We start from the raw sequence: 14,338 nt of genomic DNA on the forward strand, positions 1-14,338 counted from the left end.
GACACTGATCTTCACTGGCGCTCAGTACCGTATAGAAACGTGACTCCTAATTGGACAAAGAGAGATTAATGCCAAAAGCACTTAATAAGTGTGAGAACTTACTCTCGGCTGAATAAACCAATTTGTAGAGCCCTAAAGTAAATGTCTGCAGATGAATATATGAAGTCTTTCACTGCGCTCGCTGGCCGCAGCGATACTCAATAATTTCGCACAGTAATTAATGAGTATTCTGCGATCTGTGTGCTTTGTAACGTGACAAATTCGTTATCTCACACTCCTCTATGCATTCATAGAAGGTGAGCACACAGAGACGAGCCATGCAAGACATTTAATTTTCCCAGTTGTACCACATAAATACAGGATTTTCCAGATAGACTCCGGGAATAATTTATGAATATGATTTGACACTTGTCTCCCTCAACACACACAGACAAATATTAAAATAAAAAATAGTCAGCGGTACATCTGGGTTGCTTATGTATAAGTGTAGCCAGAGTCAAGTTGACCAGAGGCCTCAGGAATTCACTTTACAACGTTTTTGAAAAAATGTATGTACGTACATAATAACTCAACAATGCATGGACAGATCTACAATTCACTTAGTGTGAATATTAATTGGGAGTTTATCTCCACATGATTACATTTTGGAGTTGAACAGTTAAAAACAGTTTAAAAAATCACGGGTCAACATCAACAAAATGAGGGTGCAAAATACACACTTTCCAAGATAAATCCACAAATAATAGAGCTGATATTGATCAAGACATGATTCCCCATCATACGATGTCGTACAAGTGATGTCGTGAAGCATAGATCAAAAAATGCTTTTCTTCAGTTATATCTGCACCTTTAGAACTATAGACACAACTTAAAGCTTATTTTAATCAAAAATGATTTAGGATCAAATGGCAGGATAGTAACGTCTTATGAGATTTCAATTAGAAAAAGTTAGCATTTCGTTATTGGGGTATTTACGGCATGCTTTACATTTCACTGCTGCTGCCCTTAAAGTGGTCGATCTACAGTATTTACTTTCTTCTCATCAGCGGACATACCCGTCAGAGTTTCCACCTAGTGGTCCTTGGAAAGAGAGACACAGGCTCTCTTTCATCATGCTGGTGTGCTGCTAAGTTGTGTCAAACCTGTTCCAATGGGGTATTACATCTTCCTTTGCAGAGCCAGTAAAATGATCATGTTTTCATTGTAATTGTATATTAAAACACAAATAAATCAAGTATACCAATAATAAATATATATATATATATATTTATTATTGGTATTCATTTTATTATACTTGATTTATTTGTGTTTTATATATATATATATTTGTGTTTTATGTATATATATATATATATATATATATACCTATTTTACAAAAATGCATTGCACAGTTTGTTGCGCTTTATGTTCAGGTTCAACAGTTCTAACCGTTTTTTCAGATGACTGGTCCACAACCTATAGACCAATTCCCCACACAAATATGTTGATTCATATAAAATACTGTATATATCATATTTATATTCCGTACTGAAATATTTCATTATTTTATCTAGGTAATTTACATCCCTCTATTTGGATGCAATTGTCTGTAATGGGAAATTCTGTATTTAGATATGTTTAATGAAACAAATGACATGTATGCTGAATAATGTACTGACAAATGTGTTTCTGTGGATAGACTTGGAACTTGTGGGGTTTGCTCAGGAAACTTAGATGTTTAATGGCTTCCTATATTCAGTGTAAACAAAAGGTTTCACAGCAGTGGACGCTCAAGCGTCTGCAGCAGGAGGCTGCAAGGGCGTAGGTGTTCCTGATACCAGAGACAAGGATCTCTGTGAAAGATGTTTCACACCAAGAGACTCTCAAAGCGTCTGAGCAGAATCAACATGTCATTGTGTTGTAGACTTCAAAGAAGATCTCATCGACATTGATGGAGACAGAACGTCTGAGCAGTCTGATCACGACACTCAGAGAACTGATTGGATAACGTTCTTCTCCTGTGTGAGGAGGAGCTTGTCTAAGCATAAATGAAGTGGTTTTCCTGAGCTCTGGTGCCATTGTGTGAAAGTCTGTCACCGTGATCTCACCAATGTGCCCCGTCCACAGACGGCTGAATTAAAACACCAGGAAGATGATTGTTTGCTGTGTCCTGTATTGAAACTCCTATAACATGTCGCAGTCAGCTTCGATTCAAAATGTGTATCCTTTGAACACTTTTTACCGAAGTTATATCTCAAAAACTATTTCCCAGAATGAAGTGCTCCTGCCCCGAGACAAATGCCAATTTCTTTTATAGGAATATATTAATTTCCAGTCTGCAAAGGATCAATGCTGCTGCTGTTAAGGTTGTCAATAAATTATAAAAATTCCTTAAATCAGTAATAAGTAAGAAAAGTACATTGAATTAACATGACAGGTATCACTCAATTCTGATTAATTAGGTCAAAACAACAATCACTTGAGAATAGTATTAACAAGAACACAGTGTACTGTGACTGATAACAAAGTAAAGCAAACTGGTATTTAGTGTAATTATCAGACTGGGAAAGTGCCAGGAAATGTATCAACCAGGTTTCCTTGTCTGGCTGCCAACTTCGGCAATACAGTCATAATGCCAAGGTCGTGGTCCTTTAGAGTGATGTTCATTTAAACTTTATTTGTAGAGCACTTTTCATACAGGTTAGTACTGTTCATGGTGCTTCACAAATGAGCCAAAAATATGACATGTCCACAACACATCTTCACATCTTCACATCTATCACTTTTGGTGATGTAGGCCAATTTCTCTGTTGATGTGCTGCCACCAAAACTCGTCCTGCCTCCTGCGTGCTCTGATCCGGAAATTTTCCTGTCGTTGTGAAAGTGTTTGACACAGACCTTGACCTGCTTCGTTCTTCATATGTGAAAGACAAACTCTCGAAATGGTCCAGACCCAATTCTCTGGATATCTCATATCTGAAAAAATGTATGGACAAATGTCCTCTCAAAGGTTACACCTAAACATCACCGACAGGTGACACTAACTCAGACTCCAAAGCAAGTGACATTAGCAAAGGTTATTCCTGTTCATGCAGGACAACATCAGATTCTTCTTCTTATCACTCATTGAGAGAAAAGCAAAGGGCAGAAAAACACAGAGTGTGTGTCTCTCTGGATACTGATCCCTTCATAGTGTATCCGAAAACACAACCCCCGACAATGCTTCACCTCCACTCTGTGTGGTTCCACCCCTCACTATTTCTCTTAGACCAACTCAATTAAGCCAGAGACAATGTGTTAGTGATGTGTTTAATCAAACCACCTGGATGGAGAAGAGCTGGACGAGAGCCACACACACACACACACACACACACACACAAGACCCTTCTCATTAGCTCAGTCATGGTGTGAATAGACCGGTTCTGGCCACCAGAGCAGGTTTCTGCAGAGACGGAGGCCAGCCGCTGTTTGCTTGATGGATCCTTGAACTCCTCTTCCACTGCAGGCATGATAGCTCTGCGGAGGGATACTCGCAGCTGCAGGGGGGGTAAACAAAATTATGGAAACAGATACACCTTATACATCGCAGTAACAAAGTCAAGAGCCACAGCTCAGTCGGATCAGTCAAACGTGCAATGCAAAAGAAAAGCTAGCTTCTTGAAACAATTTTGGAGGTGACGTGAAACAAGATACCATATATCACATAGGAGACAGCCACAACGAGATTCAAGAACACCAGCGTCAGTGGACTTGTCTTTATACATCATGTCCTCCTGCCAGATTCATGCTCCACCCAGACTTCAACTTCCCTGTTGTCCTGAACGCATCCGTTTGATGAATGAACTGGATCCATTTCATCAGACTGTTATTAACTGTATGAAGACCACAGGAGGGGCGGTGTGTGTGTGTGTGTGTGTGTGTGTGTGTGTGTGTGTGTGTGTGTGCAAGCTGGGCCCCCCCAAAGCTGGTTAGGGGTAGTTGGGGCCCCCCCACCGACCCGCCGCCCGCCACCTCTGCCCTCAACTACACCTCCATAGATAGATAGCATATAGTTATTGATAGGCCGGAAATGTCAAGGTTAGGCTATTCTTAGGCCCGTACAGACAATTATTTCAACTTTTTTAAATATGTATTATTATTATTAGGGCCCGAGCACCGAAAATGGTGTGAGGCCCTATTTAATTCTTAAGGATTTTTATTATTATTATTATTATTATTATTTCCCTTTGGGGGGCTTTTTAAGGGTCTAGACATGCTCAAAAAGTTGTGAAACTTTGCAGGAAATTCAAGGTCTGCGGATATTTTAGTATTCTGGAGAAATTTGAATTGGGCGTGGCAAAATGGCTCAACAGCGCCCCCCGGAACCAGCCCCTAGGTTTCCCCTTCTTCGATCTTCACCAAAATCGGGACATAGGTGTATCGTGACCATCATGAAATGGTCACGATGTGTGGACCGACCACGTCATGAAAAATAGTCTCAAGGAGCATTATGAAAAAAACCACAGGAAGTCTGCCATTTTTAATTTAGTGTCCATTTTAGCCATATTCCACTTTTTTTGTTTTATGTACTTGTCGTAGAGCTTTCATCTGATCAACTTCAAATTCAGATGAGTGTCATCACAACAACATTGAGAAAAAAATCTCGAACATACATGGTCCAATCGAGTACAAACTAGACATGTAAGACAAGAGTCCTGGCCTAATGACATCTACACAGAAATCATGACTTGAAATCACAGCACCCCCTGGTGGCAACGGGAAGTGACATGTTTTATATTTTGATGAACTGCTCCTGGCTGCTTTACAATATACAGCTCAAATGACCTCAGTCAAGTCATTGGATCAAGGTCAGAATTGTGACATTTCCTCAAACCATGTAAACATTGATGTTTGGGGAAGGATCATCCTTCGCCAGACGAGGCAATGTTTTCATAAGTCCACTGTGCATTGTCCTATTACTACCACACTTCTGTCACATGATAATAGTACAAGCCTGAACAGCTCTGTGTGTCAATATTTCCTCAGTGTAATAGCGCCACCTACTGATTCGCCAGGAAACAGGAAGTACTTTGTTAATCCACTCTGCATTATCCAACCGGCTTCAAACTACTGACCTATAATCACAATACTGATCTGAACAGCTCCACATATAAATATTAGTTCAGGGTCATAGCGCCACCTACTAATCAGTGTGAAAATTACGTTGTGGTAAAATTGTCCAATTGACACAAAATTGCTCACGCTATATCAGAGCGGCTATTTGAACAGATCTATATGTCTGTGTGTAATAATAGTGATGGCGCCACCTACTGGCAAACCTACTGCCACAGAGCGCAAAATGGATGCAACGCGGAGACATGCGCTTAGTCATCGATCGCTCTCTCTACCGACCGCAACAGGCTTCAACGTGCGGGTGCTCGGGCCCGCCAGTGCTACAACGTAGCCCTAGTTATTATTATAATTATGATCAGTAGGCCTGTTAATAGGCTATTAATATTATCAGCTATGTGAGCCTGCATGCTTTCTTATTATAATAATCATCATTATTATCTGTTAAGGCCAGGTTTTGGACTTAGAGGCAGAGACAGAGGCTGAGGCAGAAGTAAAGTTAAATTATACTTTATTGGTAATCCAATAGTCAAATGGGGTCTTGACTGGTTTAATCAAGACCCCTACTCCAGCACACCAGGACCTCATCTGCAATTAGCGACACCACCTGCACACACAAGCGAGAGAGAGAGAGAGAAAGAGAGAAACTAGAAGGCCTCCCCCTCTACGGGTGTCCCCTGGTGCCTTCAAGAACCGGTCTGGGTGATCCATAGCCCTCCCAGTCCACCAAGTAGCGGAAGCCACGCCCCATGCGCCGCATATCCAGGATGCCCCGCACTGTGTAAACAGACCCCCCGTCCACTATCCGGGGGGGAGGGGGGGCAGCATCAGGGGGAGAGAGGGGACTGGATTGAACTGGTTTTAACTGGTTTTAACTGTGACACATGAAAAGTGGGGTGAATCCTACGAAAGGAGGCAGGGAGCTTCAGCCAGACCGCACAGGGGTTCACGACAGCCTCTACTTCAAATGGACCAACATACCAGGGGGAAAGTTTGCTAGAGTCCACCTGTAGAGGAAGATCCCTGGAGAGGAGCCACACCTTCTCCCCAGGAGCATAAGCGGGTGCTGGTGCATGGCGGCGGTTGGCCTGGTCTTGATTCCTGGAGGAAGCACAGAGCAGGGCCGCACGGGCACGCCTCCAAGTGCCACGGCAGCGACGCATATTGTCCTGGACCGAAGGGACGGTGATCTCTCCCTCCTGATCTGGAAACAGCAGGGGTTCATAGCCCAGGGAACAGAGGAAGGGAGACATACCGGAGGAGGCGTTAGGAGGTGTGTGTTGTGGGTGTACTCCACCCATGGCAGACAAGGACTCCAGGATGATGGCTCAGCAGCGGAGACGCAGCGGAGTGCCGCCTCCATCTCCTGATTGGCCCACTCGGTCTGGCCGTTGGATTGGGGGTGATATCCAGAAGTCAGGCTAGCGGTCACTCCCAGGGCCATGCAGAAAGCCTTCCACACCTGGGATGTAAATTGTGGCCCTCTGTCGGAGACGATGTCTGAAGGTAGACCATGAATGCGAAAGACATTCTGCACCAATAGGTCAGCAGTCTCCTGAGCAGAGGGTAGTTTGGGCAGGGCAATGAAGTGCGCAGCTTTGGAGAACCGGTCAATAACCGTGAGGACCACCGTATTGCCTCCAGAGGGGGGAAGACCGGTCACAAAGTCCAGGGCAATATGGGACCACGGACGGCCGGGGATCGGCAGAGGACAGAGAAAACCAGAACTGCGCTTGGTGGAGGTCTTATTTCCGCCATCAGAAGCGACGCTTGAGGACCGAGATGGTTCGGTGGATCCCTGGATGACAGGTAAGGCGGGAGGAGTGTGCCCACTGCAGGACCTGAGAGCGGACAGAGTCTGGGACAAAGAGGCAGTTAGGAGGACCAGTACCTGGATCTGGCTGGGTGGTCTGAGCCCGACGGATCGTTGCTTCGATCTCCCAGGTGAGGACAGCAACAATGCAGGAAGGAGGAATGATGGTCTCTGGTTCCGCAGGACCCTCCTCCACCGGGAACTGGCGGGACAGGGCATCTGGCTTCACGTTCCTGGAACCTGGGCAGAAAGTCAGGGTGAAATTGAACCTTTCCAAGAACAGGGCCCACCTTGCCTGGCGAGAGTTCAGACGCTTGGCAGTCTGAATACAGGACAGGTTCCTGTGGTCGGTCCACCCTCGAGCCAGTGTCGCCACTCCTCCAGCACCAACACCACAGCAAGTAGCTCCCGATTGCCGACATCATAATTCCTCTCCGGAGGAGGTGAGTGCTGTCAGAGGAGCTGTTATTGTGCTGAAGTAAAGGGTGATCAGCAGCTGATTGGAGGAGAGAGGAGAAATCAGTGCCACGTGCATCGGCAATGAAGTCTGCAAGGCTGGGAAACATGTTGCAGTTTCCAGAACTGATGCGACCATGCCAGAGAGCAATTTTTTGCATGAAGGCATTCACTCTATCAGCGAGGAGCAGAACGATAGATTCGCGGCCTTGCAAAGAACGGTTACGGCCATTCAGCCGGTCAAAAATATCCCCCAAATAGGAGAGGGAGGCAAGCCACATGGCATCATCCAGGTGCTTCGCCAGATCTGTTTGACTTTCAGTCAAAAACAACTTACCTCCTCTCACAGCTCATACAGCCGTTGTAACACCCGCCCCCTGGAGAGCCAGCAAACTTCAGTGTGCAGCAACAGCTGTTCGTGCCCTGACCCCATCTCCTGGCAGAGGACCCCAAACAAACGGGAGTTAAGTGGACGAGCTTTAATATGGTTAATTATTTTCACGGCCTGGTGAAGCACTGACTCGAAGAGCAGTGGCATTTTCCTGGCAGCAAGTGCCTCGCGATAGACCATGCAGTGTGTCCATTGCACAAGTGGAGCAACTTGCTGGGCGTGTGCTACGAGGCCACACTCACCCCTTGTCATCGACTGCGCTCCATCTGTGCAGAGGCCAATACACTTTCCCCAGCCCAAACCACTGTCTTGGATGAATGAGTCAAGGACATCAAAGATTGTCTCCCCTGTTGTACGGGTCTGAAGAGGCCGGCAAAACAGGATGTCCTCCTCAATTTCCTTTTCCCGCAAATACCTAACGTAAGTGAGAAGCCCGGCCTGTCCAGCGATGTCTGTGGATTTGTCCAGCTGCAGTGCATAGTAAGGACTGATTTGAATGTAGTGTATTAGTTGCTCTTTGATATCACTAGACATTTCTGATATTTGGTGTGACACAGTGTCATTTGACATAGGTTTTGTGCTGAGTTTAGCAGCTGCACTCTTTCCTATCATTATTGTACACATGTCTTGCGCGGCCGGAAAATCAGTGTTTCAGCAATCGTATGGGGTTTGCCAAGCTTAGCAATTCTATGAGCAACTACATACGATGCCTCCAGACACTGCTTGGAGAAAGTGCTATGCTTGGAGATGGTGGTTTGTTGTTTCTGGAGGCCATCACGTTTACGTTTAAAGAAGTCCACAGGCTTTTCAAGTCCGAGTGTTTGGTGTCGAGGTGCCTTTTTAATTTGCATGGCTTCATGCTGTCATTTGCCAGCACCTCGGCACACAAAACAAACTGAGGACGCTGCTCAGTCGTGCCAGTGACGGTGAAACAAAACTGCAAATAGCTCTCGTCATATTTGCGAAGCTTTGGCTTCTTCATAACTGGCGCATCGGTTGCCTGACTTTTACGAATCAGAAACTTGTCCATGGTTGTGTTTGTATGCTGATATAGTGTATGTGATGTTAATAAAGTTGTAATTGCAACATCGTGGTCTTGTGAGTGTGTGTGTATGTGTGGCTGTGAGCGACTTGCACACGAATAATGAATAAGGCTGTTCTAGGCAATGGTTCCTATCAAAACGAACAGTACACAATGTAGACAGAGACAGCACAGAATGGAAAGGAAGGAGTGAGTCTTTAAAAAGACTGTTTATAAAGCAATGAATATCTGAATAATAGAGGAAACAAGAGCAATCGCACAAGCTCTGCAGGGTGTCATCTCAGTGAGGGTTAGTGTTGTGTCGTTCGTGAACGATTCGTTCGTTTTGAACGAATCGTTACAAGGACTCGGGAGTAACGAGTCCTCTCAAAGAGTGATTCGTTCATTTTCTCGTTGCCGCGCATCGGGACTGTTGCATATGCTGCTGCAGGTCACGTGGGAAATGATCCAAAGACTCGTATCCGGCAGATGAACGAATCACTGATCCGAAGACTGTTGGCAGAAGAACGAGTCACTGATCTGAAGACACGGTCATGAGGTGAACGATTCGTTCATCTGCCGGGTACGAGTCTTCGGATCATTTTCCACATGACCTCCATAGGCTCAGAAGAGGAAACAGATACCTCATTCCCTATCGCGAGACCTCTGTTAAAAAGCAGCCATGACTGACAGCTTTTGTGTGGCAGATCATATTTTTTTTTAAGAAAACCTCCTCTATTATATACAGTAAAACATGACAGTTTATATGGTTTTAAATTGTCATTTATAGTAACACTGGCATTTAATTATCACGGGAAATAATTACACTTACACTTAATAAAAATGTGTTTTGAAGATATTTATGGCGAGATATGTGTGTTTCAGTTTCAATATTTTCATTCAGTGAACTTCTACGGTGTTTGGTTTGTTAGTTATTCCGAAGAGTTTCTGTCGTATCTAAGAGGGTTGCTATGGACACTTTTGTCGCTCCTTGCCGTCAAACCGGAACACTTTATAAATTGCCTCTGTTACGTTACTATCTTTTCATATAGTGCAAGGCATCGGTAGAAGGACACACAAGATGTGTATTTAATCAGGACAAAATGCCTTTTTATTTTCCTCGCCCCGTAAATTCCTCGCTCTACAGCACATAACCACGTCCGTAACAAGAGCCGTGCGCCGGACGTTGCGTCATTCTCCTTCGCCCCCCCCCCCCCCCCCCCCCACACACACACACTGCCTCGCGCCGGATGTTGATTCATTCTTCTCTTTCACCGACTGCACTCTACCTGTCCCTTGCTCCTAACTCCGACCTCAACCAAGTCCTAGATAATAATAGATAATAATAGATAAAAAAAACGGCTCTTTTAAGAGCCAACATCTGTCCGTTGTCCTCTCTATTTGTATGAGACAGTGTGTCTCATTTGTTTGTATGTGTTTGTGTGTGGTTTTTATTTGTCTGACCTGTTACCCCAATTTCAGTGGCAAGTCTCTGGTAAGTAGTTTCTTGGCTTGTTTAGGCAATATGTCATCACTACAGGATGCAGAGGCTCATCTTGAAGAGATGGAGAAGGCAGCACTGTCTATGATCAAGGAGCTCAACGCAACTCTGGTATTGTAACACTTTCGATACACTTCCATTTTCCTGTTTTCATTAAAGGATTTGCTATGCCAGTCTATATGGTTTTATTTTCTTTAATTCGATTTTTGTCCTTCTTAGTCACCCAAGAAAAAGAGAAAAACCAAAACCAAAACCAAAACCTTTTGTTCGATGGAGGAAACGGGACAAAGATGGCAACATTGTTGCCCAAAGACGCAAGTCCCCCTCATCAAACTCATGTGGTTAGTTCAATACTGGAATTGGCATGCTGCACAAACTATTCGCTGAGAGAAAATTGCTGGTGATTGTTGTGAAATATTGCACAATAACAAAGGTATGCCATAATTAAGCAGAGTATCTTCTAACGCAAACAGAAGTGTTTACATCTCAATACAACCTAAACATCCTCTCCTCACTCTTCAACAAATGCGACCAAGGGCCACACTTTGGCTTGGTATGAAATACTGAAACATTGTATTTATTTTTTTATCAGGGACCATTCACATTAACAAACACATTTTAACGCCACTATTTCCAAGAGTACCATTAATACACTGTACTGTGAACTCTGCCATAATGTCTGTCTATGTTTTGTTGTCATATACTATGACAACTGAAATAGTAACCTGACCAAACCTATAAACAGCAAAGAGATCCACAGACAAGGGCAGTTCCATTGATAACTATTAAGATTAGTAGTGATTGACATTAAAACTGCAATGAAATGTTGGCATACTTCACATTTAACTTTCTCTTCTTAGTGAAACGGGTCAGATCATCCACTCCCAGTGTTCCTGAGGGGGTTTCTGTACAGATGCCCGATGACCAAGAGGAAGGACTTGGTAAGTGACTATAGTTTCTATATTTATATTTCTGTGCCATGTTTGATTGGCAAACAAATTTGATGGCCCAGCCTATACTTTTCCTTATATACACCATTTTCTCTTCCTGAAACAGAGAATGCACTAAAATAACTTGAGAGTCTTCTCAGTGTTTCACACGATGACACCGATGTTGTTATTGATGCCAGCACACCAACAACAGCCAGCGACTGGAAGACTCGAAACATCTTCTCGTCAGAGAGATGGAAGGAAGCCAGACAACAGCTTGTGGATAATATGCTCAGAGCAAACTGCATCAAACCACAGCTCTGTCAGAGATGCTTAAAGAAGGACGCCACAATCAGATGTGCTGAATGCATGCCCATGCAATATTACTGCTGTGATTGTGACATTAGCCATCATCAGTCCCAAGCACTTCACAATCGGGCATCCAGGATTCATGGCTTCCACAAGCCACTGCCGCCAACAGTTGTGGAGAAAGATGATGCTGATGGGCACTATTCTCATCACATATGTGGTAAATAAATATATTTTCTTTTCTTTTTAAAAACACAAATCTATTTATTTATGTTTTTTAATCTCTTTTCCCTTAGTAAGAATATTGCCAATGGAAATGCCAGACAAGTTTTGTTTTTTACCAAGGGCGATATGATCTGAACCTCCCAGAGCTGCGGTGTGGAAGCTGCTGTGCTAGCTGGAAACCAGAGCTCAAAGATGTCCAAGTTAGCGGCTACTGGCCGGCCACAATACATTTTTACACACTTTATGATGTAGCCATATTTCAAGGGTTCAAGGAAATGAAGCTGGTTGCTCCAGGGAATTCTCGCTTGAGCTTTATGAGAATGCTTGATGCACAAACAACAGAGTGTGGCAGGGTGGGTTGGTATATATTATACGTTTACAATATTTATCAATGTCTCCTTATAATTCTGCATACGTATAACTTAAATTGTAATGGATATTTCAACAGACTGGTAAAGTGTGTTCTGACACATTCTACAAGAGCTTCATGGAGTGGGTGATAAGCTCTTACGAGGTGAACAAATTGTGTTCGGAGCAGCCGTTCATCTGCCCAGCCTGTTGTCCACAAATGCTGGCTGTGTCCGTCGATGGAAACAGGAAGCACTACCACTTCAAAAAGGAAGGGTGGTGTGTCTATGTTTTTATGTTACATTGTCCAAATCTGTGTTTTCCTCAGATTAGGATTTCCCACAGCTGGGACTCCCAAATATAGATAACGTGACTGCCGAAGCAGCAGCCGCAATATTTATGTATATTTATGTATTTATGTTAAAATGATCATATATTGCTATGTATGTTATCTAGTACTGATGAAGCAGGTTACTTTGAGGGTGTGCTTCTCTGCAAAGATGATGAGGTGGCAGCATTTGTGGAAGACATCCAAAAGAGGACCAAGCATGTAAGAGTGTCTGTTTTTAATCACATGATTTGTCATTGTACTTTGTATACTGCAAGCCCAATTTTATTTCAGAGGAGTACTACCATTTGCAAAAGTATCTCCTGCAAAATTACACCCAAAAATTTTCATAAATTAATTAAAATGACTACTGTGACGATTTTTTGTCATTTTTAGGTGCCAGGAAAGGGGGTTTGTGGCAGGTCTCAGCTGAATGCAGCCAAAGAGACGAGTAAGAGGAGTAGCTCCAGCCTTGATGAGCAGGTATGTGTTGTAAGAGATTTCTCTTGGAATTACTATTTATCATACTAAGTCCCTAATTAACATGCTAATTCTGTTACAAACTTATGTAGATGATATCAGACTTAATCTATATTATATTAAGATGTATGTCATTTTTGTGTGCGCGGTTTTATTTTGTTCCTCAGTAACATTGTTTTTTTAGCAATTTCTTTGCTGGAAGGGTAGATAACTTTTCTACTATGCAGATAAATTATGTGAAATTAAGTGTACCATTGTTCGACAGGGTATAGAAGTAGCTGTGTGCCGACATGGGATTATTCTTCGTGCTCTGAATATGTTCAGGCAAGTTTGATAACCCTCTTACTAACATCTATTCCAAAAAGGTTTCACCATTTCAGGACATATACTTGCTAACACCATAAACTCATCTATTAATCGTAAACCTAACTTCGGTCTTTTTGTCAGTTTATTATGTATTGTTGACATAATGCTGTGATGCAATCCTACAGGGGTGAGATCTTCGCTTATCCCATGTTCCTGCAGAAGGAAGTCTCTGCCATCAGTCCTCCAACCTTCTTTTGCATGGACGTTATTTGCAAATATTGGCCTTACATCAGCAGAATTTGTGAAGCCTACCCTGAATATCATCACCTCACTACCATGAAACCCTTTCTGTCTGTGCTCCATGCTAAAGCACACGGTATCAAGTGTGAGGTAATTTTAGACATCAATTTCATTTTCATTTGTTAAATTACTCGTGGGGCTACTATGTGAAAAGGGGGATGATTCCTACATGGTTTTACTAATATGCATGTAAACCACCTCAGGTTAAAGCTTAAACTACACACTTTATTCTTCTTATTATTATTTATATTTAAATGTGCTGGATCACAGAGCCAAAACAACAGCGAATGTTTCTCTGGCCTTCTACTAATGGGATGCACGGTATCATCCTAAAATGATAGATAAAATGGGGAGGAGGAAATCAGGATGGAGCTGGTTCCACCTTGGGTTAATGGGTTGGCCCTCTCTCTTTTAACAATCACTATTTGAAAAGAGTTATCTTAGGTCATGATTAAATATTGACACCATTCATGTCCTCTGCACATGTCATGGAATATGTAGCTGTATTATGCCATAATGTTGTATAAGGGCACTCAATTTATTAACAATTATAATAATAGGCTTTCTCAAGTACTGACAGAGTGTAAGTAAAGGTAAGTATCTACACTATTACCTGTTTGGGAGTGTTAATCTGTCTTGATCATGTACATTAAACGAGGACAATTAATGATACTGTCTCTATTCACAACATGTCTGGCATTATTATACATTCATTATAAACGCCTAGATAGAAATTACATAGCTGCAAGTGAGATCTCAAATTATATAAACATTTGCACACATAGGAGTGTACACAAAGATGGACACATACAGACCTAAAAAATGCCTGACCCTAATAAAACC

General features: G+C 42.9%; 1 long non-coding RNA gene across 1 annotated transcript; it reads left to right on the forward strand.

Moving 5' to 3' along the window:
• The first annotated feature begins 11,146 nt into the window (after nucleotides 1–11,146).
• On the forward strand, nucleotides 11,147–11,842 carry LOC133971401 (uncharacterized). The gene is made up of 3 exons (XR_009924376.1): nucleotides 11,147–11,211; nucleotides 11,400–11,728; nucleotides 11,805–11,842. It is a non-coding gene; the product is annotated as an uncharacterized LOC133971401 (long non-coding RNA).
• Nucleotides 11,843–14,338: the final 2,496 nt, after the last annotated feature.

This window comes from Platichthys flesus, chromosome 16 (assembly GCF_949316205.1).
Source record: "Platichthys flesus chromosome 16, fPlaFle2.1, whole genome shotgun sequence".
Taxonomy (NCBI): domain Eukaryota; kingdom Metazoa; phylum Chordata; class Actinopteri; order Pleuronectiformes; family Pleuronectidae; genus Platichthys; species Platichthys flesus.